Source organism: Mustela erminea, chromosome 6 (genome assembly GCF_009829155.1).
Source record: "Mustela erminea isolate mMusErm1 chromosome 6, mMusErm1.Pri, whole genome shotgun sequence".
NCBI lineage: Eukaryota > Metazoa > Chordata > Mammalia > Carnivora > Mustelidae > Mustela > Mustela erminea.
Window position 1 is genome coordinate 125,379,174 of NC_045619.1, and position 26,545 is coordinate 125,405,718.

The window sequence follows — 26,545 nt, forward strand, 5'->3', positions numbered from 1 at the left end:
TTTTTTTTTTTTTTTTTAATTTAATTTATTTTTTTTGCGAGATAGAGCATGCACTGGGGGGGAAGGGGCAGTGGGAGAAGGAGAAGTACGCTCTCCACTGAGTGGGGAACCCAGTGCTTAACTCCATCCTAGGGCCCTGGGATCATGACCTGAGCCAAAGATAGACCCTTAACTGACTGAGCCACCCAGGGGCCCCTGGAAATAATTTTCATTCAGAATTTTGGTGATTTGCTTTTTAGGTTCAGTGTTTCTGTTTGAGATCCAGTAAAGTTCTCATTTCTAATACCTTGTATTAGAAATGTGATTGTTTTCTCTGGATTTTTTTTTTTTTTTTTAAATCCAGGTTATTTCTGATATTTTTCATGGTATTCAGTGGCCCTTTTGATTTGGTAAAATCATGTTAGGGAACACAAGTTCAGTTAATGATAACATTTTTCTTGAAGGATTTCTTTGATGATTTGCTCTGTTCTGTTTTTCTTTTCTGTATGTTTTTTTATTTGGTTATTGAATCTTTGAACTAATTTTCCAATTTTTAATATTTTTTGTTTAAATTACCTCTTTTCCCCCTATTTTCTGAGGCAGTTCCTTACTTTGTTTTCTAACCCTTCCCTTAAACTTTTCTTTCCTATTTATTTATTTATTTATTTATTTAATTTATTTATTTTTAAAGATTTTATGTATTTATTTGACAGAAACAGGGAGAGAGGGAACACAAGTAGGGGGAGTGAGAGAGGGAGAAGCAGGGTTCCCGCTGAGCAGGGAGCCTGATGTGGGGCTCGATTGCAGAATCCTGGGATCATGACCTGAGCCGACGGCAGATGCTTAATGACTGAGCCACCCAGGCACCCCTTCACTTAATTTTCTAGGGTGCATTATACTTGTCATTTCCAAGGGCTGCTTTATACTCTCTGTTCTTTATTAACTTTTTTTTTTAAAAGATTATTTATTTATTTATTTGACAGAGATCACAAGTAGACAGAGAGGCAGGCAGAGAGAGGAGGAAGCAGGCTCCCTGCTGAGCAGAGACCCTGATGTGGGGCTCGATTCCGGGACCCTGAGATCATGACCTGAGTCGAAGGCAGAGGCTTTAACTCACTGAGCCACCCAGGCGCCCCTCTCCCTGTTCTTTATTTCTTCTGTTTTTATTTCTTGGATGTATTTATTTATTTATTTTTTAAATTGAAGTGTAGTTGACACATAGCGTTACATTAGTTTTAGGTGTACAACATAGTGATTCCACAATTCTCTATGGTATGCTATGCTCACCACAAATATAGCTATTGTCTGTCACTGTATAATACTATTACCACACAATAACTGACCGTGTTCCTTATGCTGTGCCTTTTCATCCCTGCAGCTTAATTCATTCTGTAACTGGAAGTCTGTACCTTCTACTTCCTTGTCACCCATGTTGCCCATTCCCTCAGGCAACCACCAGTTTTCTGTATTTATGGGTCTGTTTTTTATTTTCTTTGTTCTTTCATTTGTTGTGTTTAGATCCCAACATAGAAACAAAATTATGTAGTATTTTGTCTTTCTCTGACTTAGATCACTTAGCGTAATACTTTCTAGATCCATCCCTGTTTTTGCAAATGGCAGGGTCTCTCTCTATTTTTTTTAAATGGCTCAGTTATTCTTCATTGTGTGTGTGTATGTGTGTGTACACACACTGCATGTTCTTTATTTATTCATGGACACTTTAATCACTTCTGTATCTTGGTTATTGTAAATAATGCTGCAATAAACATAAAGGTGCATATATTTTTTTGGATTCGTGTTTTCATTTTCTCTTGATAAAATAGTCAGTGGTTGAATTATTAGATCATATGGTAATCTGTTTTGTTTTTTAAATTTTATTTACTTATTAGAGAGAGAGTACATGCACAAGTTGGGGGAAGAATAAAGGGAGAGAGAGAATCTTAAGCAGATTACCCTCTGAGTGTGGAGCCTGATGCAGGGCTTGGTCTCCTGACTGTGATATTGTGACCTGAACTAAAGTCAAGAGTCGGATGCCGGGGGGCGCCTGGGTGGCTCAGTGGGTTAAAGCCTCTGCCTTTGGCTCAGGTCATGATCCCGGGGTCCTGGGATCGATCCCTGCATTGGGCTGTCTGCTCTGCGGAGAGCCTGCTTCCTCCTCCCTCTCTGCCTGCCTCTCTGCATACTTGTGATCTCTGTCTGTCAAAAAAATAAATAAAATCTTTAAAAGAAAAAAAAAAAAGTCGGATGCCGGGTGCCCTGTGGTAATCTGTTTTTAATTTTTGAGGAATTTCCATTTTGTTTTCCACAGTGTATGCACCAATTTATTCTACCAACAGTGCACAGGTGTTCCTTTTATTCCATATCCTTCCAGCGCTTGTTATTTCTTATGTTTTTGATACTAGCCATTTTGACTAGTGTAAAGTGATATCTCATTGTGGTTTTAATTTACACTTAATTAAATTTATATTTAATGATGAGTGATTTAGAGCGTCTTTTCATGTATTTGTTGACCATCTGTGTGTCTTATTTGGAAAAATATTTCAGGTACCCATTTTTCTTTTTCAAGGTTTTATTAAATTAGGGGCACCTGGGTGGCTCAGTGGGTTAAAGCCTCTGACTTCGGCTAAGGTCATGATCCCAGAGTACTGGGATTGAGCCCCACATCGGGCTCTCTGCTCAGCAGGGAGCCTGCTTCCCTCTCTCTCTGCCTACTTGTGATATCTCTCTCTGTAAAATAAATAATTAAACCTTAAAAGAAAAGATTTTATTAAATTATTTTTTTATTTTTTTATAAACATATAATATATTATTAGCCCCAGGGGTACAGGTCTGTGAATCTCCAGGTTTACATATTTCACAGCACTCACCATAGAACATCAAGATTTTATTTTTAAGTAATCTCTGTATCCTGTGTGTGGTTCGAACTCACGACCCTGATATCAAGAGTCACTTGCTCCACTGCTTGAACCACCCAGGTGCCTCAGCGCTAGTCTTTTTTTTTCCCTGCTCACTTTTTTTTTTTTTTTTTTTAAGATTTTATTTATTTTTCAGAGACAGAGGTAGAGAGCGCGAGCGAGCACAGGCAGACAGAGAGGCAGGCAGAGGCAGAGGGAGAAGCAGGCTCCCTGCCGAGCAAGGAGCCCGATGTGGGACTCGATCCCAGGACCCTGGGATCATGACCTGAGCCGAAGGCAGCTGCTTAACCAACTGAGCCACCCAGGCGTCCCCCCTGCTCACTTTTTAATTGGGTATTTTGGTGTTGCGTTGTAGAAGTTGTTGTTGTTGTTGTTGTTCTTCTTCTTCTTAAAATTTTGTATATCTCTTTTATTTTCTATTTTTTTAAGTTGGCTCCACATTCAACATGGGCCTTAAACTCATGACCCTGAGGTTAAGGGTCACATGCTCTACCTACTGAGCCAGCCATGTGCCCCTATTCTTTAAATATTTTGGATATTAATCCTTTATCAATAAGATATATCATTTGCAGATATTTTCTCCCATTCAGTGGGTTGCCTTTTCATTTTGTTGAGGTTTTCCTTTGCTGTGTAAAAGTGTTTTATTTTGATGTAGTCCAGAGATTTATTTTTGCTTATGTTTCTCTTGCCTGAGGAGGCATATCTAGAAAAATGTTTGTCTGGCTGATGTCAGAGATGTTAACTGCCAGTGTTTTCTTCAGAATTTTCTGGTTTCACATCTCACATTTAGGTCTTTAATCCATTTTGAGTTTATTTTTGTGTGTGACTAAGAAAGTGGTCCAGTTTTGTTCTTTTGCATGTAGCTGTCCAGTTTCCCCAGCACCATTTGTTGAAGAGAATGTCTTCTTCCCATAGTATATACTTTCTTCTTTTGTTGTAGATTAATTGACCATAAAATCTTGGAGTTATTTCTGTGCTCTCTCTTCAGTTCCATTGATCTGTTTGCCTGTTTTTGTACCAGGACCATACTGTATTGATTATTACAGCATTGTATATCTTGAAATCTGGGATTGTGATGCCTTCAGCTTTGGTTTTTTTTCTCAAGATTGCTTTGGCCATTTGGAGTCTTTTGTGGTTCCATACAAATTTTAGTTTTATAATAGTTATGTGAAACCTGTTGCTGTTTTGTTAGGGATTGTAGCCTACTTTGGGTAGTAAGGATACTTAACAGTATTGGCTTTTCCATTCTATGAGTAAGGAATGTTTTTTGGATGCAGTTTTTCTCTTCACTGAGGATATTAATCAGAAGGGTTTTTTTTTTTTTTAAATTTTATTTCAGTTTTCTGAAGTTTTTGTCTGCTACTAGGACTCTTCCTCAGAATTCCTTTGTATCATTGTCGTGGTCTGTCTTGTTAGAGACCTTGTTTAAAAATGTGGTGATTCTCAGCCACCTATTTGAATTTAAGATAGACTCCTCATGAGTTGATTGAAAACTTTGTGTGTGTGGGCAGAGATTGTTGCTGATTAGCTTCCTTATAGGTGATCTAAGTGGATTCTTGTATTAGGAGACCATCAGCTGGTTAACTGAATGAGAGGGAAATCTTCCAGTCATATGTTTGGGATTGACTAGCCTGGTTATTCAATATCCTTTGAGCCATGTTTGCTGGAATTTCACGATTTACAGTTAGATTTTCTGTTAATTCTTCTTTTTCTGGTATGGTACACCTTTTCTTAGCTGTTCCTGGTATTCCCAAGCCCAGGTTTCCTCATTTACCCTTTCTGCAGTTTTCCAGGATAGGGGTAGTTGTGAAGGAGATGAATGGGAAGTTCAGTTGTTTTTCAGAATGTATTCCGTCTCCTATTTTTAGCTTCCCCTGAGTCTATTCCTTTTGGATACATGTACTACCACCTGTGATGTGTGACTCCCTACCCTGATGCCTGGTACCTAAAGTTCCTCTAGTTGTTGCCGTATATTCCAAGATACATTGCTTTTGGGCTTATCGTATTACAACAACCTTTTCTGATTTGTTAAGTCATTTACTACTAATCTCCTTTCTAGCTTCTGAAGTTTTATAGCTGTTGTCTTCTCTTAAGTTCTTTTTCTGTTTGTAGCTTTATGGAGATCTAGGAGGGGGGGAGCAGGTAGTTTTTAAGTGGAATTCACTATCTGTGCCTGTGATATGGTCTTTTACCATTTCTTCCAGGCTCTTGTTTTGCGGTTTAGTGTGTTCCTTCTTCTTGATTTTTCCCCCCCCTACTCCACACACATTTTTGAATTTTCCTGTGGATTCTGCTTTCCCTGTACGTTTTTCACCTTTCATTTTTTGTCTTTTCTCTTTTACTAGCAAGCTTCCTGGAAGAATAAAGCTGTAGTTGACAATTCCACTTTAGTTGTCTATTATAGTCTAGCCTCTTAGTGGTGCATAATGATTATGATACAACTTAGTTGTCATTTTAAGCAATAGCATATGGAATCTGCATTTGCTAAACTATTCTCATCATGGACACTTGTCCATTTTGTCTCTCAGTGACCCTTATATAGAAGTCCATGTATAAGAAATTCTTTTAATAATTTAGCTTCAGGAAAATTGACTCCCTTGAGGATCCTGGTATATTTCCTCCTTTTTGATAGCTCCTGGATACACATTCTGTTTTTCTTTTTGTCCTGGCTACCAGCCAGCCCAGAACCAAATCTGGTCTTTAGTTATATCAGTAGTATTAATCTGATTATTAGTATATTTGTTTCTTCCTCCTCCTCCTGTGGGGTTTAGGACTTCACCTCTTACCTCTGTTTCTCTGCGTGTTGATTTCATTCTCTCATACTACAGACTCACTACTTCATGAGGCTGGAACCATGACTGCTGGCAGCTCTTGGCTCTCATCTTCCCAGCCCCTTCTACCAGAAGAAGGGGCTCTCTTGAAGAATCCTGGGAAGGACTCTGATTGGCCTGTCTTGGATCATGTACCCATCATCCCTGTGGCTGGAGTGGGGAGGGTACTGTGAATGGCAACCCTCACTAGAACTACATAGTTGGAGTCAGGGGTAAGAGCAGTTTCCCTATATCAGGGGGATGTCCTTCATACTGGCTTTCAATGTTCATTTTTTTACTTTTTGTTGTTAAAATACAGGTTGTTTTTCTATAGGCTGCCTCAGATCATTTTCTGAAAAAAGTTTGGGGATAAATAAGTGGGTAAGATGTCACAAACTCCTGTTTATTCACCTTTGATACCATTACATTGGCTCTTAAGTCCACAACTGTTGATTTTGCTGTTAACTTCAAATGGGCAAATCCAAAATTTTTTCAGTTTTCATTCTATTTGATCCACTTTCAGCATTTAAAACTGTGATCACTCCATTGCTCTGGGATCAGTAGTGCCATTGCAAAAACTGTGATCACTCCATTGCAGCTCTCTCTTCTCATGACATTTGGGACGTTACTTTCTTCTCTTACCTCTTTAAACACTTCCTTTTGGTTTCCTATTTGGCATTACTTCCTTACTTCTTCAAAATTTAAGTTACATGATTGCTTTTCTGGCTTATTTATTTGATAAACTTACCATGTGAAAACTTAATGATACACGCTTGGGGATCTTTTAAGCATCAATATCACCTGAACAGTTTTATTCTAACCTTCAGATTCATATTTGCAGTTACCTTTGGATATCTCTATTTAGGTATCCTAGGCATCTTAAATTAGATTTCTCTACCACTGTAGTCACTGGCATAATTTAAGCTTTAATTTTTTTGTCTAGATTATTTTCTTCCCATTTTATTTTATTTCTTTTCAGTGTTCCAAAATTCATTGTTTATGCACCATACCCACTGCTCCATGCAATATGTGCCCTCCATAATACCCACCACTAGGCTCACCCATCTCACTCCCTCCCCTCCAAAACCCTCAGTTTGTTTCTCAGAGTCCACAGTCTCTCATGGTTTGTCTCCCCCTCTGATTTCCTCCAACTCACTTCTCCTTTCCATCTCCCCATGTCCTCTGTGTTAATCCTTATGCTCCACAAGTAAGTGAAACCATATGATACTTTTGTTTAGATATTATAACAGCTTAATTCATTTAGTTTTTGGTAAGGTGATATATTGACATGGTTCAAAAAGTATAAAAAGATAAACAGTGGGGCTCCTGGGTGGCTCATTTGGTTAAGCGTCTGCCTTTGGCTCAGGTCATGATCTCAGAGTCCTGGGGTCAAGCTCCATGTCAGGCACTCTGCTCAGCAGGGAGTCTGCTTCTCCATCTCTCTCAGCAACACCCTCCCCCCCAATTTGTGCTCTTTCTTAAGTAAATAAACACAGTCTTCAAAAAAAAAAAAAAGATAAACAGTAGGTGTGCCTGGCTGGCTCAGTTTGTGGCACATAAGACTCTTGATCTTGGGGTTGTGAGTTCAAGCCCCACATTAGGTGTAGAAATTACTTAAAAATAAAATCTTTGAAAAAACAAAACAAAAGATAGTGAAAGCTTTTCCTCCTAAACCTCTTATTGCTTAGGTTTGCTTTCAAACTTCCCATTGTTACTATTTTTTTTATTCATTTTCTTAGTTTATATATCTATATGCTTTACATATATAGACTTGTTTTTATTCCTTTTCTATAAAATGTAGCACATTACGTATACTTATGTAAACTTCTCCTCTCTCTCTCTTTCTCCCTCTTTCTTTCGAGATTTTATTTATTTGATGAGGAGGCAGAGGGAGAGAAGCAGGCTTCTTTCTGAGCATGGAGCCCGATATGGGGCTCAATCCCAGGACCCTGGGTCATGACCTGAGCAGAAGGCAGATGCTTAACAGACTGAGCTACCCCACGCGCCCCTCCCTTTGCTTTTTTACTTCTCTTCTTTTTAGTACAGTCCACCTCTGTTTCAAGATTCTCCTCTCTCTTGGGGTGCCTGGGTGACTCAGTGGGTTAAAGCCTCTGCCTTCGGCTCAGGTCATGATCCCAGGGTCCTGGGATCGAGCCCTGCATTGGGCTCTCTGCTCAGCAGGGAGCCTGCTTCCTCCTCTCTCTGCCTACTTGTGATCTCTCTCTCTGTCAAATAAATAAATAAAAATCTTAAAAAAAAAAAAAAGATTCTCTCTTTTCGCAAAGCAAATGTGAAAAAAAAAAGTGAATGTGGTTGCCGTTTCCAGTTTCCTATAGTTTCTTTTCTTTTTTTTTTTTTTTTTTTAAGATTTTATTTCTTGGGGTGACTTGGTGGCTCAGTGGGTTAAGCTGCTGCCTTCGGCTCAGGTCATGATCCCAGGGTCCTGGGATCGAGTCCCACATCGGGCTCTCTGCTCAGCAGGGAGCCTGCTTCTCCCCCTCTCTCTCTCTGCTGCCTCTTCGCCTACTTATGATCTCTGTCAAATAAATAAATAAAATCTTAAAAAAAAAAGATTTTATTTCTTTGACAGAGACAGTAAGAGGTGAAATACCAGCAAGGGGAGTGGTAATGGCAGACGGAGAAGCCAGCTTCCCACTGAGCAGGGAGCCTGATGCAGGGCTCCATCCAAGGACCCTGGGATTGTGACCTGAGCTGAAGGCATTTGCTTAACTACTGAGCCACCCAGGCACCCCTCCTATAGTGTTTCTTTCTTTTTTTTTTTTTTAATAAAGATTTTTATTTATTTATTTGAGAGAGAGAGACAGTGAGAGAGAGCATGAGCGAGGAGAAGATCAGAGGGAGAAGCAGACTCCTGGAGCTGGGAGCCCGATGTGGGACTCGATCCGGGGATTCCGGGATCATGACCTGAGTTGAAGGCAGTCGCCCAATCAACTGAGCCACCCAGGCGTCCCTCCTATAGTGTTTTTTTTTTTTTTCCTCCTTTAGTGTTTCTTTCTTTCTTTCTTTTTTTTTTTTTAAAGATTTTATTTATTTATTTGAGAGGGAGACTGTGAGAGAGAGCATGAGATGCGAGAAGGTCAGAGGGAGAAGCAGACTCCCTATGGAGCTGGGAGCCTGATGTGGGACTTGATCCTGGGACTCCGGAACCGTGACCTGAGCCGAAGGCAGTTGCTTAACCAACTGAGCCACCCAGGGGCCCTCCTTTAGTGTTTCTTAACTGTTGGTGGAAGAAGACTTTTTTTTTTGGTCTGTAGTATTTTTTTTTTTTTAAAGATTTTATTTATTTATTTGACAGAGAGAGATCACAAGTAGGCTGAGAGGCAGGCAGAGAGAGAAGGGGAAGCAGGCTCCCTGCTGAGCAGAGAGCCCAGTGTGGGGCTTGATACCAGGACCTTGAGATCATGACCCAAGCCCAAGGCAGAGGCTTAACCCACTGAGCCACCCAGGTGCCCCTGGTCCATAGTATTTTTACTAAAAGGATTGTATTTTAAATGTAGTGACCCAAAGGGGCATGTGTACCCAAATGTTTTTAGCAACAGTGTGCACAATAGTCAAACTATGGAAAGAACTAGATAGATGTCCATCAACAGATGAATGGGTAAAGAAGTGTGGTATATATATACAGTGGAATACTCTGTAGCCATCTAAAAAACAGAAGTCTTGACATTTGCAGCGACATGGATGGGACTAGAGGGTATTATGCTAAACGAAATAAGTCCATCATAGAAAGATGATTATCATATGATCTCTCTGATATGAGGAATTTGAGAGACAGGGAGACAAACCATAAGATACTCTTAATCTCAGGACACAAACTGAGGGCTGCTGCGGTGTGTGGGGGAGGGGTGGGGTGGCTGGGTGGGTGATGGACATTGGGGAGGGTGTGTGCTATGGTGAGTGTTGTGAATTGTGTAAAACTGATGAGTCACAGATCTGTACCCCCGAAACAAATAATACATTATATGTTAATAAAAAAGAATAAAAGGATTATATATATGTTAATAAAAAAGAATAAAAGGATTGTACTATACGCTTACACTCTTTTAAAAAAAATAATCTCTCCCCAACATGGGGTATGAACTCACAACCCCAAGTTGCATGCTCTGTTGACTTAGCCAGTCAGGCACCCCTGATACTTTTAATTTATGCATGGAGTATGGCTGGCTCCAGTGTCCCTATCCCCAGCAGTAAGAAAAGTCTGGGGGCTCCTGGCTAGCTCGATTGGTAGAGTATTGCAATTCTTGATCTCAGGATTGTGAGCTTGAGCCCCACATTGGCACAGAGTTTACTTAAAAGAAAAACTACTTTTGCATTTATGCAGTAGGACCAGAAAGTTACGGTGTTACGGGGTACTTGGCTGGCTTGATTGAAAGATCAAGCAACTCCTGATTTTGGGGTCATGAGTTCGAGCCCCACATTGGGTGTAGAGATTACTTAAACAGACTAAAAAAAGAAAAAGTGATGGTGTTGTTCCAAACGAAATAGAGATTACAGCTGCCCTAACAAGATGTAAAACTTCTTTCTCTGTTTTGTATTGTCCCTATCTCTCTTTTTTTTTCCCCTTATGGATTTTATTTATTTATTTAACACAGAGAGAGATCACAAGTAGGCAGAGAGGCAGGGAGGCAGGCTCCCCGCTGAGCAGAGAGCCCGATGTGGGGCTCTATCCTAGGACCCTGAGATCATGACCTGAGCCGAAGGCAGAGGCTTTAACCCACTGAGCCATCCAGGCCCCTCAAGTCCCTATCTCTCTTATTAGTCACTTTCTCTACTCTGTCCTTTACATAGCTATGGGCAGACAAATAACTTCAAAAGATGACTTCCTATGTGTTATTTCCAGTTGCCATCAGTGCTTTTCTGTTCTCTGAGTCCCAAAGTACAAAGTAGTATTCTCTGTCTTAAGAAAGTTTGCTCTGATTTTTGTATACTAAGTGCAGGCATGCTTATTTTTGGATTATTGGGTAAAGGAAGATAAGTAGAGAAAATCCATAATTTCACCCAGAGACATTCAGGCAGTATAGTAGTAAGGTTAAAATCACAGGCTTGGAATGAGATGGACTAGATCTTTGGGCAAGTTTATCTTCTAAGCCTCAGTTTCCTCCTCTGTAGAATAGCATGAAGCTCTGTTTATGTGCCAGGTACTGTCAGGTGCTTTATATGAAGGATTATATTATTTTACTCTCTCAACAGGACAATGAAATAGGTACTGTTTATATGTCATGTCTTTAAATGATGAGGCAGCTTGGGACCTAGAGAGGTTTATTAATTCGTTTAGTGAATACACCAGGTTTTGAACCTTGGTCACTCCAGAAATGATGGTTTTAAGGGTTATGTTACACTACAGATTCTAGTTCAAGCCAGTGATCAGAAATGTTAATATGTACGAATATGTGATTATCTTTATCTCGATGTTATTTTATTTATTTATTTTTTAAAAAGATTTTATTTATTTATTTGACAGACAGAGATCACAAGTAGGCAGAGAGGCAGGCAGAGAGGAGGAAGCAGGCTCCCCGCAGAGCAGAGAGCCCGATGCGGGGCTCGATCCCAGGACCCTGAGATCATGACTCGAGCCGAAGGCAGCGGCTTAACCCACTGAGCCACCCAGGCGCCCCTCTCGATGTTATTTTAGAACAGAAGAAAATTGAGATAACATCAGTGTGGTAAGATTAGGAAACACAGATGACCCTTGAGCAGTGTATTTGAGTTGTCTGGGTCTACTTATACTTGGACTTTTTAATTTTTTAATTCTATTTTTTACTTTTTTTAAAAAAGATTGATTTATTTGACGGATAGTGAGCACAAGTAGAAAGAGCAGCAGGCAGAGGGAGAGGGAGAAGCAGCCTATCCGCGGGTCAGGGAGCCTGATGTGGGACTCGATCCCGGGACCCTGGGATTATGACCTGAGCTGAAGGCAGATGCTTAATGACTGAGCCACCCAGGAGCCCTACTTGGGACTTTTTAAATAAATATAGTGCAATATTGTGAATGTATTTTATTTTCTTTATATCTTTCTCTCTCCCTTTTCTCTTTCTTTTCTTTTTCTCTCTCCCCTTCCTTCCTTCCTTCATTCTTCCCTTTCCCCTCCCTCCCTCCTCTCTCTCTCTCTCTCTCTTTCTCTCTCAGGCTTCATGTGCAGCATGGAGCCAGATGTGGGACTTGAACTTATGACCCTGAGATTAAAAACTGAGCTGAGGTCAAAGGCCAGATGCTTAACTAAGTCACCTAAGCAACCCTTCTTATGCTTTCTTTTCTTTTTTTTTTAATTAAGATTTTATTTATTTATTTGACAGAGAGAGAGATCACAAGTAGGTAGAAAGGCAGGCAGAGAGGGAGGGGGAAGCCGGCTCCCTGCTGAGCAGAGAGCCCGATGCAGGGCTCGATCTCAGGACCCTGAGTTCACAACCTGAGTTGGAGGCAGAGGCTTAACCCACTGAGCCACCCAGGCGCCCCCTTATGCTTCTCTTAATATTTCTTTTTCCTAACTTTATTGTAAGAATACAGTATTTATACAAGATACATTTTGACTATGATACTAAGGTTTCCAGTCAGCAGTAGGCTATTGCTAGTTAAGTTCTCAGGGATTCACAGGTTTGTGTACGGATTTTTGACTGTTATTGGAGTTGGCGCCCATAACCTCTGTGTTGTTCAAGGGTCAGCTGTGTATTATTAGTGTTAAGGCCAATTTACTTCTTGGTTGGATTTTTCTCTGAGGTTTTTTCCCTGAGGTTTCTGCCATTGTGTGTGTGTATTTTAATCTCTTGTTCCTTTTTTATTCCCTTTGTCATTTAAGTTAGGAAGGAGAAATTTAGATGAGCTGTATCTCTGTTTGCAAAAGTTTTGTTTTTCTTAAATATTCCAGAAGTTCATTCGTTTGTTCCTTCCTTTCTTTATTTCTTTTTCTTCTTTCTTTCTTTTTTTTTTTTTTAAAGTGAAGTATATGGGGAGGGACAGGGGAGAGAAAAACTCTTAAGGAGGCTTCATGCCCAGTAGGGACCATGATCTCACAACCCTGAGATCATGACCTGAACTGAAATCGAGAGTCAGATGCTGAAGAGACTGAGCTACCCAGATGTGCCCAGTTTTTTCGGCATCATATTACTGATTTTATGGATGTTTGACTGCTTTTGGTGACTTATTTTTTTAGGAAGTGTTGAGTTTTCTCTCTGAAACATACTCCATCCTCTGGTCATCTTTGATTTATGGTTAACATACTCCGTTGAAGTCTGTTTGTCATTTCTTTTGTCATTTGAAGGCATATATCATAGACTTAAGAGGATTGAGATTTCACTCTTACCTAAACAAACACTTTTCATTTCTTTGGATCAACCTTATGCATTTTATTTGTTTAAAGATTTTATTTATTTATTTTATTTGAGAGAGTGAGTACAGGAGTGGGAGGGAGGGGCAGAGGGAGATGGAGAGAATCTCAAGCAGACTCCCTGCTGAGTGTGGAGTCCAGTGTGGGACTTAATCTCACGATCCTGAGATCCTGACCTGAGCCAAAGCCAAGAGTCGGATGCTTAACTCACTGAGCCACCCAGGCATCCCAACCTTATCCATTTTAATTTCCGTGTTTGTGTGCGCGCGCGTGTGCATGTGTATGTAGAATTTTTACTTATTTTTAATTGGAAGACATATGATTCAAAGAAAAGGGAGTGTAGCCAGTAGATGAGCAATTAAAACGAAATAATAAAATGAATATTCATGTACTCATCAACCAAGCTTAAGAGCTTGGTTAAGAGCTCTTAAGAGCACTGCCCATACCTTTGACCTATGTGTGCCTCCCACTGATCACATTTTCTGCTTCCTCCAAAGGAAACACTTTCCTGAGTTTTGTATTAATTGTTCTAGAGGCAGACACCCCGTTAAGCAGAGAGCCTGACATGGGACTCAATCCAGGGACTCCCAAGATCATGACCTGAGCTGTTGGCAGACGCTTAACTGACTGAGCCACCCAGGCACCCATCTTTTTTTTTCTTTTAATTATTTTTAAAAATTTAAAAATTTTATTTATTTATAATTTATTAAATTTTATTTATCTTATTTATTTATTTATTTGAGAGAGCATGAGTGTTGGGGAGAGGCAGAGGGAGAAGCAAACTCCCCGCTGAGCAAGGAGTCTTGATGTAGGGCTTGATCCCAGAATCCTGAGATCATGACCTGAGCCAAAGGCAGATGCTTAACCAACTGAGCCACCCAGGTGCCCCTGTTCAGCTTTATTTCTCCACAACATATTATTAGGCGTGACAGTTTTGAATTTCATGTAAATGGAATTATGATTTTTTAAAAAAATATACAGTATGTTTTTGAGATTATTTGGTGAATAGCTATATTTGATTCATTTTCATTGTTGTATAATATTTCAGGGTGTGAATTACATATTATCCATGCTGCTGTTGACAGACATACATATTTTTGTCAGGGTTTTGCATTACGAACAACTATTGTGAATATTTTTGTACATGTTTCAGGAATTTCTCTAGCTCACTACTGTTCAAATTGCTGTGTGTGTGCTCCAAAAGGGTTATAAAATCAGATTAGTAGGGAGCAACCAACATCAAAAAATGAAATAAAACAGAAGAAAATTCACAGTTCATTTTCAGCATGCTGTAATGTATACAGGGTTGCAATATAAAACATATTTCTTATGGTGGTTCATGGTCAGAAAAGTTTTAGAAACCCTGCTCCAGGTATATACTTAGCAGTGGAGGTATGAGGTTATTAGGCAGGCCAGTTCATTTTCAGAAGGGGTTGTTTCACTTTACTTTCCCACCACTGAATGGTTTATTTTTTCTACCACTGCTTAACCGATGCTTAGTATGTCAGTCTTTTTAACTAGTCATTTTGGTAGTTGTATGGTAGTGTCTCATTGTGGTTTTTAATTTACCATTTTCTGATTACTAATGATGGTAAATCCCTTTTTGTATAATTATAGGCCGTGTGGATTTTCTCACTTGCGACTTGCCTATGGCTTCTCCATGTTAGTGGTTCACTTATTTTATTCTTAAAAACTTGATTTTTTTGTAAGTATGGAACCAACGCCCCTCTTGGCTTGTTTGGGGATTGAACCTGCGATGTTGGTGATGTTGTTAGTGCCACATTTTGACCAAATGAGCTAACCAGTCACTGGCTGGCCCTTTCATTTATGTTATTCTTTGAAGGAAAAGTTTTTAATTTCAGTGTAGTAACAAATTATCAGTTTTTTCTTTCTTTTGTGGTTAGTGCTTTTTGTGACCTGTTAAATCTTTTCCTAAGTTGAGGTTCTGAAATTATTTTCCTATATAATCTTCTGAAGGAATGTTTTCTCCCTCCTCCTTATGTTTAGTCTATAACCAACTCATTTGAATTTGATTTTGTGTATAGGAAAACTTTGGGAAATACATATATGTTAACTTTTTCTTTTTCAGATTTATTTATTTATTTGAGAGAGAGCGAGGTAGAGAGTGTGAAAGTGCAGGGTGGAGGGGCAGAGGGAAAGAAAAGTCTTAGGCAGACTTCTCTTCTTCAGAGCTCGGAGCCTGATATGGGGCTCGGTATCATACCCTGAGCCATGATATGGCTGAGCCAAAACCAAGAGTTAGATGCTTAACTGGCTGTGCCACCCAGGTGCCCCCATGTATGTTAACTTTATACATTTCATGTATTTTATATATATTACATGTATAATATAATGTATTAACTAGGAACTTCCAGTTTTTTTCCCTAAGATTGATTGATTTATTTGAAAGAGAGAGAGTAAACACAGGTTTGAGCTCCCCCCCCACCCTCAAGATTAATTTATTTGAGAGAGGGGGAGAGAGCGCAAGCATGCATGTGAGCTGGGGTGGGGCAGAGCGCTAGGGAGAATCTCAAGCAGATTCCCTGCTGAGGGCTGAGCTGGACTCAGGGCTCTGTCCCATCGTGAGATCATGTCTTGCACCAACAGCAAGAGTCAGATACTAAAAAACTGAGCCACCCAGGCACCCTAGGAACATCCAATTTTAACAGTATTCTTCCCTCTTCCACTGTACAGTAGTACTGTTTCTTTAAATCAGCAGTTTATATATGTGTAGATTTGTTTCTGGACTTTGTTGTTTTCTTTTGATTTTTTCTTACCTTTGTGCCAGCACCACAATTTAAAAATTACTCTAGCTTTAGAAGTCTGTCTGACTTTAGAAGAAGTCTGAGATCTCAGATAAAATCAGTCCTTCCCTTCTATCGTCTCATCTGCCTTTTTTTTTAATAGTTTGCCTTTTGCCTTTTGAATTTGATTACCATTTAGAATCCTATTGTTTTGCAACAAATCCTTTTAGTGTTTTAATTGGTTTTGCATTTGTTTTGTAAATCACTTTGAGACATCTTACATTTTTGAGTCTTCTACCCTGTCAGTATGATCATCTACAATTATTACATAACATTTACCATTTTAACCATTTTTGAGTATACAACTCAATGGTGTTAGGTATATTCACAGTGTTGTGTAGCCACCAGTATCTGTTTTCAAAATTTTTTCATCATTCCTAATAGAAATTCTGTACTCATTAAAAAGTCACTCTTTTCCACCCTCTCTCTAGGTCTTGGTAACTTTTATTTTCTATCTTTTTGAACTTGTTTATTATAGAAACCTCATATAAACGGGGTCATATAATATTTTCCTTTGTATGCAGCTTATTTCACTTAGCTTAATGTTTTAATGTTTTTTCCAGGTTGTAGTTGTGTCAGAATTTACTTTCTTTTTATGACTGTATAATGTTCCATTGTGTGTGTGTGTGTGTGTGTGTGTGTGTGTGTGTATGCTTGCACACCATACTTTGTGCATTTATCTGTTAATGGACATTTGGGGTAGTTTTTAACCTTTCGACTATTGTGAATAATGCTGTTATGAACATTGGTGTACAAGTAGCTTTTTGAGTCCCTCTTTTTTTTTCTTTTTTGGTTATATATTGGGAATGAAGTTGTTGGATCATATCATAATTCTGTGTTCAACTTTCTGAGGAAGTACCAACATACTTTCACAGTGGCTGCCTTATTTTATATTCCTATCAGCAGTGTGTGAGCGTCCCAGTTTGTCCACTTCCTCTCCAGTTCTTTTTATTTTGTTTCTTTTCTTTTTGAAATTATAGCTACAGCTAATGGTGTGAAGTGGTATCTCCTTGCAGTTTTGATTAGATCTCCCTGTAGTGATGTTGAGCATCTTCAGAATGTGTTTTTGGCTGTTTGTAAATCTTTGGAGAAATGTGTATTTAATTTTTTGCCCTTTTTGAAAAAGGGGTATTTATCCCTTTGTAAATAATTATTAAATTCTTTAGTTCTGAACAGCTCTGGATCTAGACCTTTATCAGATATATGATTTGCAAATATTTTTTTCTTATTCTTTGGGGTGTTTTTCACTGTCATGGTAGTGTCCATTGATGCACAAAAGTTTTAATTTGGACAAATTTTAGTTTACCTATTTTTGTTTTTTGTTGCCTGTGCTTTTGGTGTCATATTGAAGAAATCATTGCCAAATTGCCACAAAATCATTGCCACAAAATCATTGCCACAAAGATTTCCCCCTGTGCTTGCTTTTAAATATTTAAGTTTTAGTTCTTACGTTTAGGTCTTCAATCCATTTCAAATTAATTTTTATATATGATATAGGGTAAGGGTTCTGTTTCAGTGTTTTGCATGTAGATACTAAGTTTTCCAGCAGCATTTTTTTTTTTAAGATTTTATTTATTTGACAGAGACAGAGAGAGACACAGATCACAAGCAGGGGAAGCTGCAGGAGAGTGAGAAGCAGGCTCCCACCAAGCAGGGAGCCCAAGGCTCGATCCCAGGACCCCCAGGATCATGAACTGAGCCAAAGGCAGACACTTAACCAACTGAGCCATTCAAGTACCCCCAGCAACATTTGTTGAAAAGAATGGTTTTGGCTCTCTTGTTGAAAATCATTAGACTGGAGCACCTGGGTGACTTAGTCGGTTAAGCATCTGCCCTTGGTTAAGCGTCTGCCCTCGGCTCAGGTCATGGTCCCAGAGTCCTGGGATCGATCTCCAGATCAAGCTCCCTGCTCTGCAGGGAGTTTGTTTTTCCCTCTCCCTCTGCAGATCCCCTGCTTGTGTTCTCTTGCTCTCTCTCTGTGTCAAATAAATAAATAAGATCTTTAAAAAAATTTAAAACAATAAAAAGAAAAAATCATTTGACTTTGTATGCGAGGATTTATTTCTGGGCTCTCTGTTCTTTTCTTTTGCTGTATACATCTCTTCTTTATGCTAGTACCACACTATTTTAATTACTGTAGCTTCACAGTAAGTTTTAAAATGAAGTGTGAGTTCCCCAGCTTTGTTCTTTTTCAGTGTTGTTTGGCTATTCATGGTCCCTTGAAATTACAAATGAATTTTAGAAATGCATTTTTCTATTTCTACATAAAACATTGGAGTTTTAAAAAAAGATTTCATTTGTTGTCAGAGAGCGCACTTAAGTGTGCACAAGCAGGGGGAGTGGCAGGCAGAGGGAGAAGCAGGCTTCCTGCTGAGCAAGGACCCTGGGATTGTGACCTAAGCTGAAGGCAGATGCTTAACTAATGAGCCACCCAGGCATCCCAAAACATTGGAATTTTGATAGGGATGGCATTGAATCTGTAGATTGCTCTGTATAATGATATCTCAAAAACATTGTCTTTCAATCCATGAACATAGGGTGTGTTTATGTTTGTACAGTCTTTTTTTTAGCCACATTTTGTAGTTTTCAGTGTACATGTTCTTTGCCTCTTTGGATAAGTTTATTCGTAAAAATATTTTTTTGACACTATTACAAGTGTAATTATTTATTTATTTTTTAGTAGGGTCCACACCCTGTGGGGAGCCCAATGTAGGGCTTGAACGCATGACCGTGAGATCAAGACTTGAACTAAGATCAGGAGTCAGGTGCTTAACCAACTGAGTCACCCAGGCACCATGATAAATGCAATTATTTTTTTTAAGTTTTTATTTAAGTAATCTCTGTACCCAATGTAAGGCTCAAATTTATGACCCCGAGATCAAGAGTGGGGTGCTCTTTGGGGGCGCCTAGATGGCTCAGTTTGTTAAGTGTCTGCTTTTGGCTCAGGTCATGATCCTAGGGTCATAGGATTGAGCTGCGTGTTGGGCTCCCTGCTCAGTGGGGAGTCTGCTTCTCCCTCAACTCCTCCCCCTACTTGTGCAATCTCTCTCTCTCAAATAAATAAATAAAATCAAATAAAAATAAATAAAATAAAATCTTTATTTATTATTTTTTAAAAATTTAATTTATTTGTTTGGCAGACAGAGACCACAAGTAGGCAGAGAGGCAGGCAGAGAGAGAAGGGGAAGCAGGCTCTCCGTTGACCAGACAGCCCGATGCAGGACTCAATCCCAGGACCCTGGGATCATGACCTGAGCCGAAGGCAGAGGCTTTAACCCACTGAGCCACCCAGGCGCCCCCAGGTGCCACTTTTTAAAATTTAAATTTTTATTAACATATAATGTATTATTAGCCCCGAATCGCCAGGGTTACACACTTCACAGCACTCATCATAGCATATACCTTCCCCAGTGTCCATAACCAACCATCCTCTCCCTACGTCCTCCACCCAGCAACCCTGTTTGTTTTGTGAGATTAAGTCTTTTATGGTTTGTCTCTCTCCCAATCCCATTTTGTTTCATTTTTTTCCTTCGCTATCCTCCAAAGCCCCACTTTGCCTCTCAACTTCCTCATATCAGGGAGATCATTTGTAACTGTCTTTCTTTGATTGACTTATTTGACTCAGCACAATACCTTTTAGTTCCATCCACGTCAAGTCGCAAGTGGCAAGACTTCATTTCTTTTGATGGCTGCATAGTATTCCATTGTGTATATATACCACATCTTCTTTATCCATTCATCTGTTGATGCACACCTAGGCTCTTTCCATAGTTTGGCTATTGTGGACATTGCTGCTATAAACATTGGGATGCACGTGCCCCTTTGGATCACTGCGTTTGTATCTTTAGGGTAGTGTGATTGCTGGGTCATAGGGTAGCTCTATTTTCAACTTTTTGAGGAACCTCCATGCTGTTTTCCAGAGGGTTGCACCAGCTTGCATTCCCACCAACAGTGTAAGAGGGTTCCCCTTTCTCCGCATCCTTGCCAGCATCTGTCATTTCCTGACTTGTTCAGATGCCACTTTGTAAAAAAAGTTTAAAAATTTTATGCTTTACTTTTAAATCTGTGATTCATTTTGAGTTAATTTTTTTCAAAAGATTTTATTTATTTGACAGAGATTACAAATAGGCAGAGGTAGGCAGAGAGAGAGGGGGAAGAAGGCTCCCCACTGAGCGCATAGCCCAATGCGGGGCTCCATCCCCGGACCCTGAGACCATGACCTGAGCTGAAGGCAGAGGCTTTAACCCACTGAGTCACCCAGGTGCCCCTGTTCATTTTTTTTTTCTTTTTTCGCTCTCTCTGTTGCTTACATTGAGTGATTTTTGTTGTTATATCTTCTAGTTCATGGATTCTGTTATTCTCTTTCCTTATTGCTGCTTTTGAGGTCATGCATTGAGCTCTTTTATTTTGCATAGTGTACTTTTCAGTTCTAAAAATTTCCATGCGGTTCTTTATATTTTTGCTGAGGCTTTCTAGATTTCATTTCTGTGTTTGTAATTGCTCATGGCATCTTTTTTTTTTTTAAAGAAAATTTTATTTATTTATTTATTTGACAGAGAGAGAGAGAGAGAAACCGCTAGAGAGGGAACACAAGCTGTGGGAGTGAGAGAGGGAGAAGCAGGCTCCCTGCCAGGGAGCCTGATGTGGGGCCTGGGATCATGACCCAAGCCAAAGGCAGATGCTTAATGACGGAGCTACCCAGGCTCCCTTCATGGAATCATTTATTATTATTATTATTTTTTTAATTTTTATTTTATTTTATTTATTTGACAGAGAAATCACAAGTACACTGAGAGGCAGGCAGAGAGAGAGAGAAGGAAGCAGGCTCCCCGCCGAGCAGAGAGCCCGATGCGGGACTTGATCCCAGGACCCCGAGATCATGACCCGAGCCGAAGGCAGCGGCTTAACCCACTGAGCCACCCAGGCGCCCCATGGAATCATTTTTTAAAAATTTCATTTTTAAGTAATCTGTATACCCAAAGTGGGGCTTGAATTTATAACCCTGAGATGAAGAGTCACGTATTCTACTGACTAAGCCAGCCAGGTGCCCTTTATTGAGTCATTTTTATTTATTTATTTACTTATTTATTTAAGATTTTAAAATTTATTTATTTGACCGAGAGAGAGTGGAAACACAAGCAGGGGGAGTGGGAGAGGGAGAAGCAGGCACCCCACCGAGCACGCAGCCCGATGTGGGGCTCGATCCCAGGACCTTGGGACCACGACCTGAGCCGAAGGCAGACGCCCAACGACTGAGCCACCCTGGCGTCCTTGAGTCTTTTTTTTAAAAAAATTAGTTTTTAATTTTATTTTTTAGAAGATTTTATTTATTTGACTGAGAGAGAGAGAGAGAACAATCAGGGAGAGCAGCAGGCAGAGGGAGAAGCAGAGACTCCCTGCTGAGCAGGGAGGCCTGCTTGGGGCTTGATCCCAGGACTTGGCATCATGACCTGAGCCAAAGGCAGATGCTTAATGGACTAAGCCATCCAGGCACCTCTTTGAGTCATTTTTATTATAGCTGCTTTAAAATCTTCATTAGATAGTTACTAACATTTGTCAGGTATTAAAATTACAAATATCTCAGTGTTGGCACCTATTGATTGTCATTTTCATTCAGTGATATCTTCTGGTTCTTGTTATGACACATGATTTCTTTTTTCTTCAAAGATTTTATTATTTATTTGATAGAGAGGGATCACAAGTAGGCAGAGAGGCAGGCAGAGAGAGAGAGGAGGAAGCAGGTTACCTGCCAAGCAGAGAGCCTAATGCGGGGCTCAATCCCAGGACCCTGAGATCATTACCTGGGCTGAATGAAGGCAGAGGCTTTAACTCACTGAGCTACCCAGGCGCCCCTACACATGATTTTTGATTGAAACCTGAAATTTTTGTGTTATGCTATAGGACTTTGCATTTTACATGAACTTGTTTTAGCTGGGTTTTTCTGACACTTGCCTGACAGGAGGAGTTGAGGGTCTTGTATCCTTTGGCCAGGTGTGGGATAAGGTTCATGTTCCCTGTTGGGCCTTTGTTGGCATTTGAGGGAAGCTGCTTGTTAATGCTGAATGGAGTTGTGAATTATGGCTCTATACCTGATCTCCACAGCAGATGTGGCCTCACTTAACCTCTCTGTGTTGGTGAAACCCCTAGCTACCTTGCTGTACCTTCAGAAGTCCAGGCTTCCCTTGTTGTCTCTATGGGGGTGGGAGGCATGCTCTTTATTAACAAGTGAAGCTGAAGATTCTGGTTCCCTAGTTGACCTGCTCTTACACTACCCCAGTGGTAGTCTTGGGATGACCCATAGTCTCATAAGAGTGGATTCCCCACCTGACCATTGCAGGAGTGGGTGAGATCAGTTTTTTTTGTGATGTTAAGCTGGATAGAGTATCTACTGTCTAAAAGTTTTCCTTCATAGCTAATTAATGATTCCTTCCTAGTTGTTTATCTAGACAGACAAACAGGAAGCCTTTTGTTTGAGCTTTTTTGGTGGAGGGTCTATGCTTGGTGCTTCTAGGTTGCTGAATTCTTAATATCCCAAGAGTGGGATATATTAGGCAAAAAGAAAACCTGGGTAACCTCACTGCCATGTTATTCCTTGGGTCCTGTGGTTTCTAATTTGCCTTCTTAACATGTTTCAGAATGTATTTGTTTTGTTTATAACGTCCGCAGTTTTTGTTTGTATTTTGTAAGAGGGAAAAGTACATCTCCATCATTCAGTAAATGGAGGAAGTCTAGTCTTTGATTTCAGTGAGTTTGCTCTAGTTTTTTATTTATATTTCATTGATTTCTGCTCTGATCTTTATTTCTTGTTTTTGTTTTTGTTTTTGTTTTGTTTTTGTCCTTCTAATCTCTTCAGGTACAAGGTGAAGTCATTGATTTTTCTTTTCTAACATAGGCATTTAGTGCTATAAATTTCCCCCTCAATTATTGCTTTAACTGCCTTCCACAAATTTTGGTAAGTTTTATTTTCATTTTAATTCATTTAAAAATAGTTTTCTGTTTTCTCTTTTGATTTCTTCTTTGACTCACTGGTCAGAGAAAACTTTGTATTACCTGAAACCTTTAAATTTATTAAGAGTTGTTTCATGGCCTGGATGTCGATCTGTCTTGGTGAATCTTCCATATGTCCTTGAACATAATGTATATTTTACTCGTTTGTGTAGAGTGTCCTGTAAATGTCACTAATGTCAATTTTTTGGTGATGTTCTTCTGGTTGATAATATCGTTCAAGGTTATTATATACATTTTTTAAGATTTTATTTATTTAGGGGCGCCTGGGTGGCTCAGTCATTAAGTGTCTACTTTCAGCTCAGGTTATGATCCCAGGGTCCTGGGATGGAACACCGCATTGGGCTCTCTGCTCAGCAGGGAGTCTGCTTCTCCCTCTCCCACTCCCCCTACTTTGTGTTCCCTCTCTGTCATGGTCTCTCTCTGTCAAATAAATAAAATTCTTTTTTTTTTTTTTTTTTTTTAAAGATTTTACTTATTTGACAGAGATCACAAGCAGGCAGAGAGGCAGGCATAGAGAGAGGGAAGCAGGCTCCCTGCTGAGCATAGAGCCGGATGTGGGGCTCTATCCCAGGACCCTAGGACCATGACCTGAGCTGAAAGCAGAGGCTTTAACCCACTGAGCCACCCAGGTGCCCCCAAATAAATAAAATCTTAAAAAATAAAAGATTTATTTGAGAGAGAGAGAGAGAGAGAGACAGAGCACAAGCAGGGGGAGGGGCAGAGAGAGAGGGAGAAGCAGACCCCTGGTTGATCAGGGAGCCCAATGCGGGGCTCAGTCCCAGAACTCCAGGATCATGACCTGAACCAAAGGCAAATGCTTAACCAGCTGAGCCACCTATGTGCCCACGTTTAGTATGTTCTTACTGATTTTCTGTTTACTGGTTCTGTGAATTGACAAGAAGTTTATTGAAATTTCCAAATAAAGTTTTGGGTTTTCCCATTTCTTTTTGTAGTTCTGTTACTGTTGCTTCATGTGTTCTGAAGGTGTTATGAGGTGAATAATGTTGAGGATTTATGTTTTCTTTTTTTTTTTTTTTTTAAGATTTTATTTATTTATTTGACATACAGAGATCACAAGTAGGCAGAGAGGGGCAGGCAGAGAGAGAGAGAGAGGAGGAAGCCGGCTCCCCACTGAGCAGAAAGCCCGATGCGGGGCTCCATCCCAGGACCTGGGACCATGACCCGAGCCAAAGGCAGAGGCTTTAACCCACTGAGCCACCCAGGTGCCCCAGGATTTATGTATTTTCTTAATGAGTTAAACCCTTTATGTTTGTAACGTGAGCCCCTTTTTTCCTGATAATATTGATTTTTACTTCTAAATTTTTATTGAAGTATCGTTAACATACGGTGTTATGCAAGTTTCAGGTGTACAGTGTAATTCAACAGTTCTATACATTCCTGAGTGCTCATCAAGATAAGTGTACCTTTGCGGGTACTGGGTAGCTCAGTCAGTTAAGCATCTGCCTTCAGCTAAGGAGTCCTGAGTCGGGTTCCATGCTCAGTGGGAGATCTGCTTTTCTCTCTCCCTGCTGTTGTGCTCTTGCTCTTTTTTTCTCTCTCTCCTTCTTCTTCTCAAATAAAAATCTTAAAAAAGATAAGTGTACTTCTTTTTTTTAAAGATTTTTATGTATTTATTTGAGAGAGCACGAGAGAGAGAGCCGTCAGGGAGAGAGGCAGAGCGAGGAGAAGTGGACTGGAGCCCAATGTGGGGTTGAATCCCAGTACTCTGTGATCGTGACTTGAGCCTAAGGCAGAGGCTTAACTGATTGAGTCACCTAGGCGCCCTGATAAGTGTACTTTTAATCCCCCTTACTATTAATCTCCTTAATCTTTTTACTCATCCCTCCACCCCCTTGGCAACTGCCAGTTTTCTATGGTTCTGTTTTATGGATCTGTTTCTGCTTTGTTTGTTCATTCTTTTGTTTTATTTTTTAGATTCTGCATGAAAGCAAAATCATAGTATTTCTGTTTCCTAGTCTAACTTATTTTAGTTAGCATTATACTCTGTATGTTCTTTCTTGTTGTTGCAAATGGAAAGAGTTCATTCTTTTTTTTATGGCTGAGTAATACTTCATTACACACACACACACACACACACACACCCCTTTATCCATTCATCTATCTGTGGACACGTGGGTTACTTACATATCTTGGGTATGGTAAATAATGCTGCTGTAAACATAGAGGTGCATATATCTTTTTTGTTTCACGTATCTTTTTGAATTAGTGTTTTTATTTTATTTGGGTAAATACCCAGAAGTGGAATAACTGATCGGTATAATACTTTTTGAGGCCTTCATACTGTTTTCCATAGTGGCTGCATCAGTTTGCCTTCCCAACAACAGTGTATGAGGTTTTATTTCCCTCCTCATCTTAACTAGTTCTTCTTTCTTGTGTTTTTGATTTTAGCCATTCTGACAGGTGTGAGGTGATATCTCTCTCCTTGTGGTTTTGATTTGCATTTCCGTGATGGTGAATGATACTCAGTATCTTTTCATGTGTTTGTCATCCATCTGTATGTCTCCTTTGGAGAAATGTCCATTCAGGGCTTCTTCCCCCTTCTAATCAGTTGTTTTTGGTGTTGAGTTGTATAATTTCTTTATATATTTTAGATGTTAACCCCTTATCAGATATATCATTTGCAAATATTTTCTCCCATTCAGTGGGTTCCCTTTTTGTTTAGTTGAGGTTATCCTTAGCTGTGCAAAAGCATTTTATTTTGTTGTCCCAACGTTTATTTTTGTTTTTATTTTATTTTTATTTAGATTTGCTTTTTTTTTTTTTTTTTTTTTTGCCCAAGGAGACATATCTAAAACAATGTTTCTATGGCTGATGTCAAAGATATTAACTGCCAGTGTTTTCTTTGAAGAGTTTTCTGGTTTTAGGTCTCGCGTTTAGGTCTTTAATCCATTTTGAGTTTATTTTTGTGTGTGACTAAGAAAGAGGTCAGTTTTGTTCTTTTGCAGGTAGCTGTCCAGTTTCCCCAGCACCATTTGTCTTTCCCCATTGTATATTCTTACATCTTTTGTTGTAGATTGATTGACCATAAAAGCTTGGGTTATTTTTGAGCTCTCTCTTCTGTTCCACTGATATATGTGTCTGTTTTTGTGCCAGTACCATACTGTTTTGATTATTACAGCATTGTATATCTTGAAGTCTGGGATTGTGATAGATAACCTTCAGCTTTGGTTTTTTTTTTCCCTCTCAAGATTACTTTGGCCATTTGGAGTCTTTTGTGGTTCCATACAGATTTTAGTTTTATTGTAGTTATGTGAAAAATGTTGGTATTTTGTCAGGGAGTATAGCTTGCTGTTGTGGATAGTGTGGATATTTTAACAATATTGGTTCTTCCATTCTTTGAGCATGGAATATCTTTCCATTTTTTTATGTTTTCAATTTCTTTAATCAGTGTTTTACTGTTTTTAAAGTACAACTCTTTCACCTCCTTCATTAAGTTTATTTCTAGGTATTTTATTTTTGGTGTAATTGTAAAAGGGATTATTTTTTAAAATTTCTCTTTCTGCTTCTTTATTACTAATGTATAGAAATGCAACTATTGTTCTAGATAGTAATTTTTAATCTTATTTACCAAATTTATCAGTTCTTACAGTTTTATGGTGGAGTCTTTAGAAAGTTTTCTTAGTGACACTTCTACTTCTTCCTTACCAATTTGGATGCTTTTTATTT

At 39.4% G+C, this 26,545-nt stretch overlaps 1 protein-coding gene across 12 annotated transcripts in view; it reads left to right on the top strand.

Annotated features, from left to right (window-relative positions):
* MLLT10 (MLLT10 histone lysine methyltransferase DOT1L cofactor) overlaps positions 1-26,545 on the top strand; it is a 236,313-nt gene that overhangs the window by 18,122 nt on the left and 191,646 nt on the right. The window contains exon 1 of one of the 12 annotated variants that reach the window (XM_032349586.1): positions 5,751-5,937. The exons of the other annotated variants lie outside the window; for them this stretch is intronic. The gene's annotated coding sequence lies outside the window, so the exon portion shown is untranslated. Of the gene's footprint in view, positions 1-5,750; positions 5,938-26,545 lie in introns of those variants that run through there. 12 annotated transcript variants of the gene reach the window in all.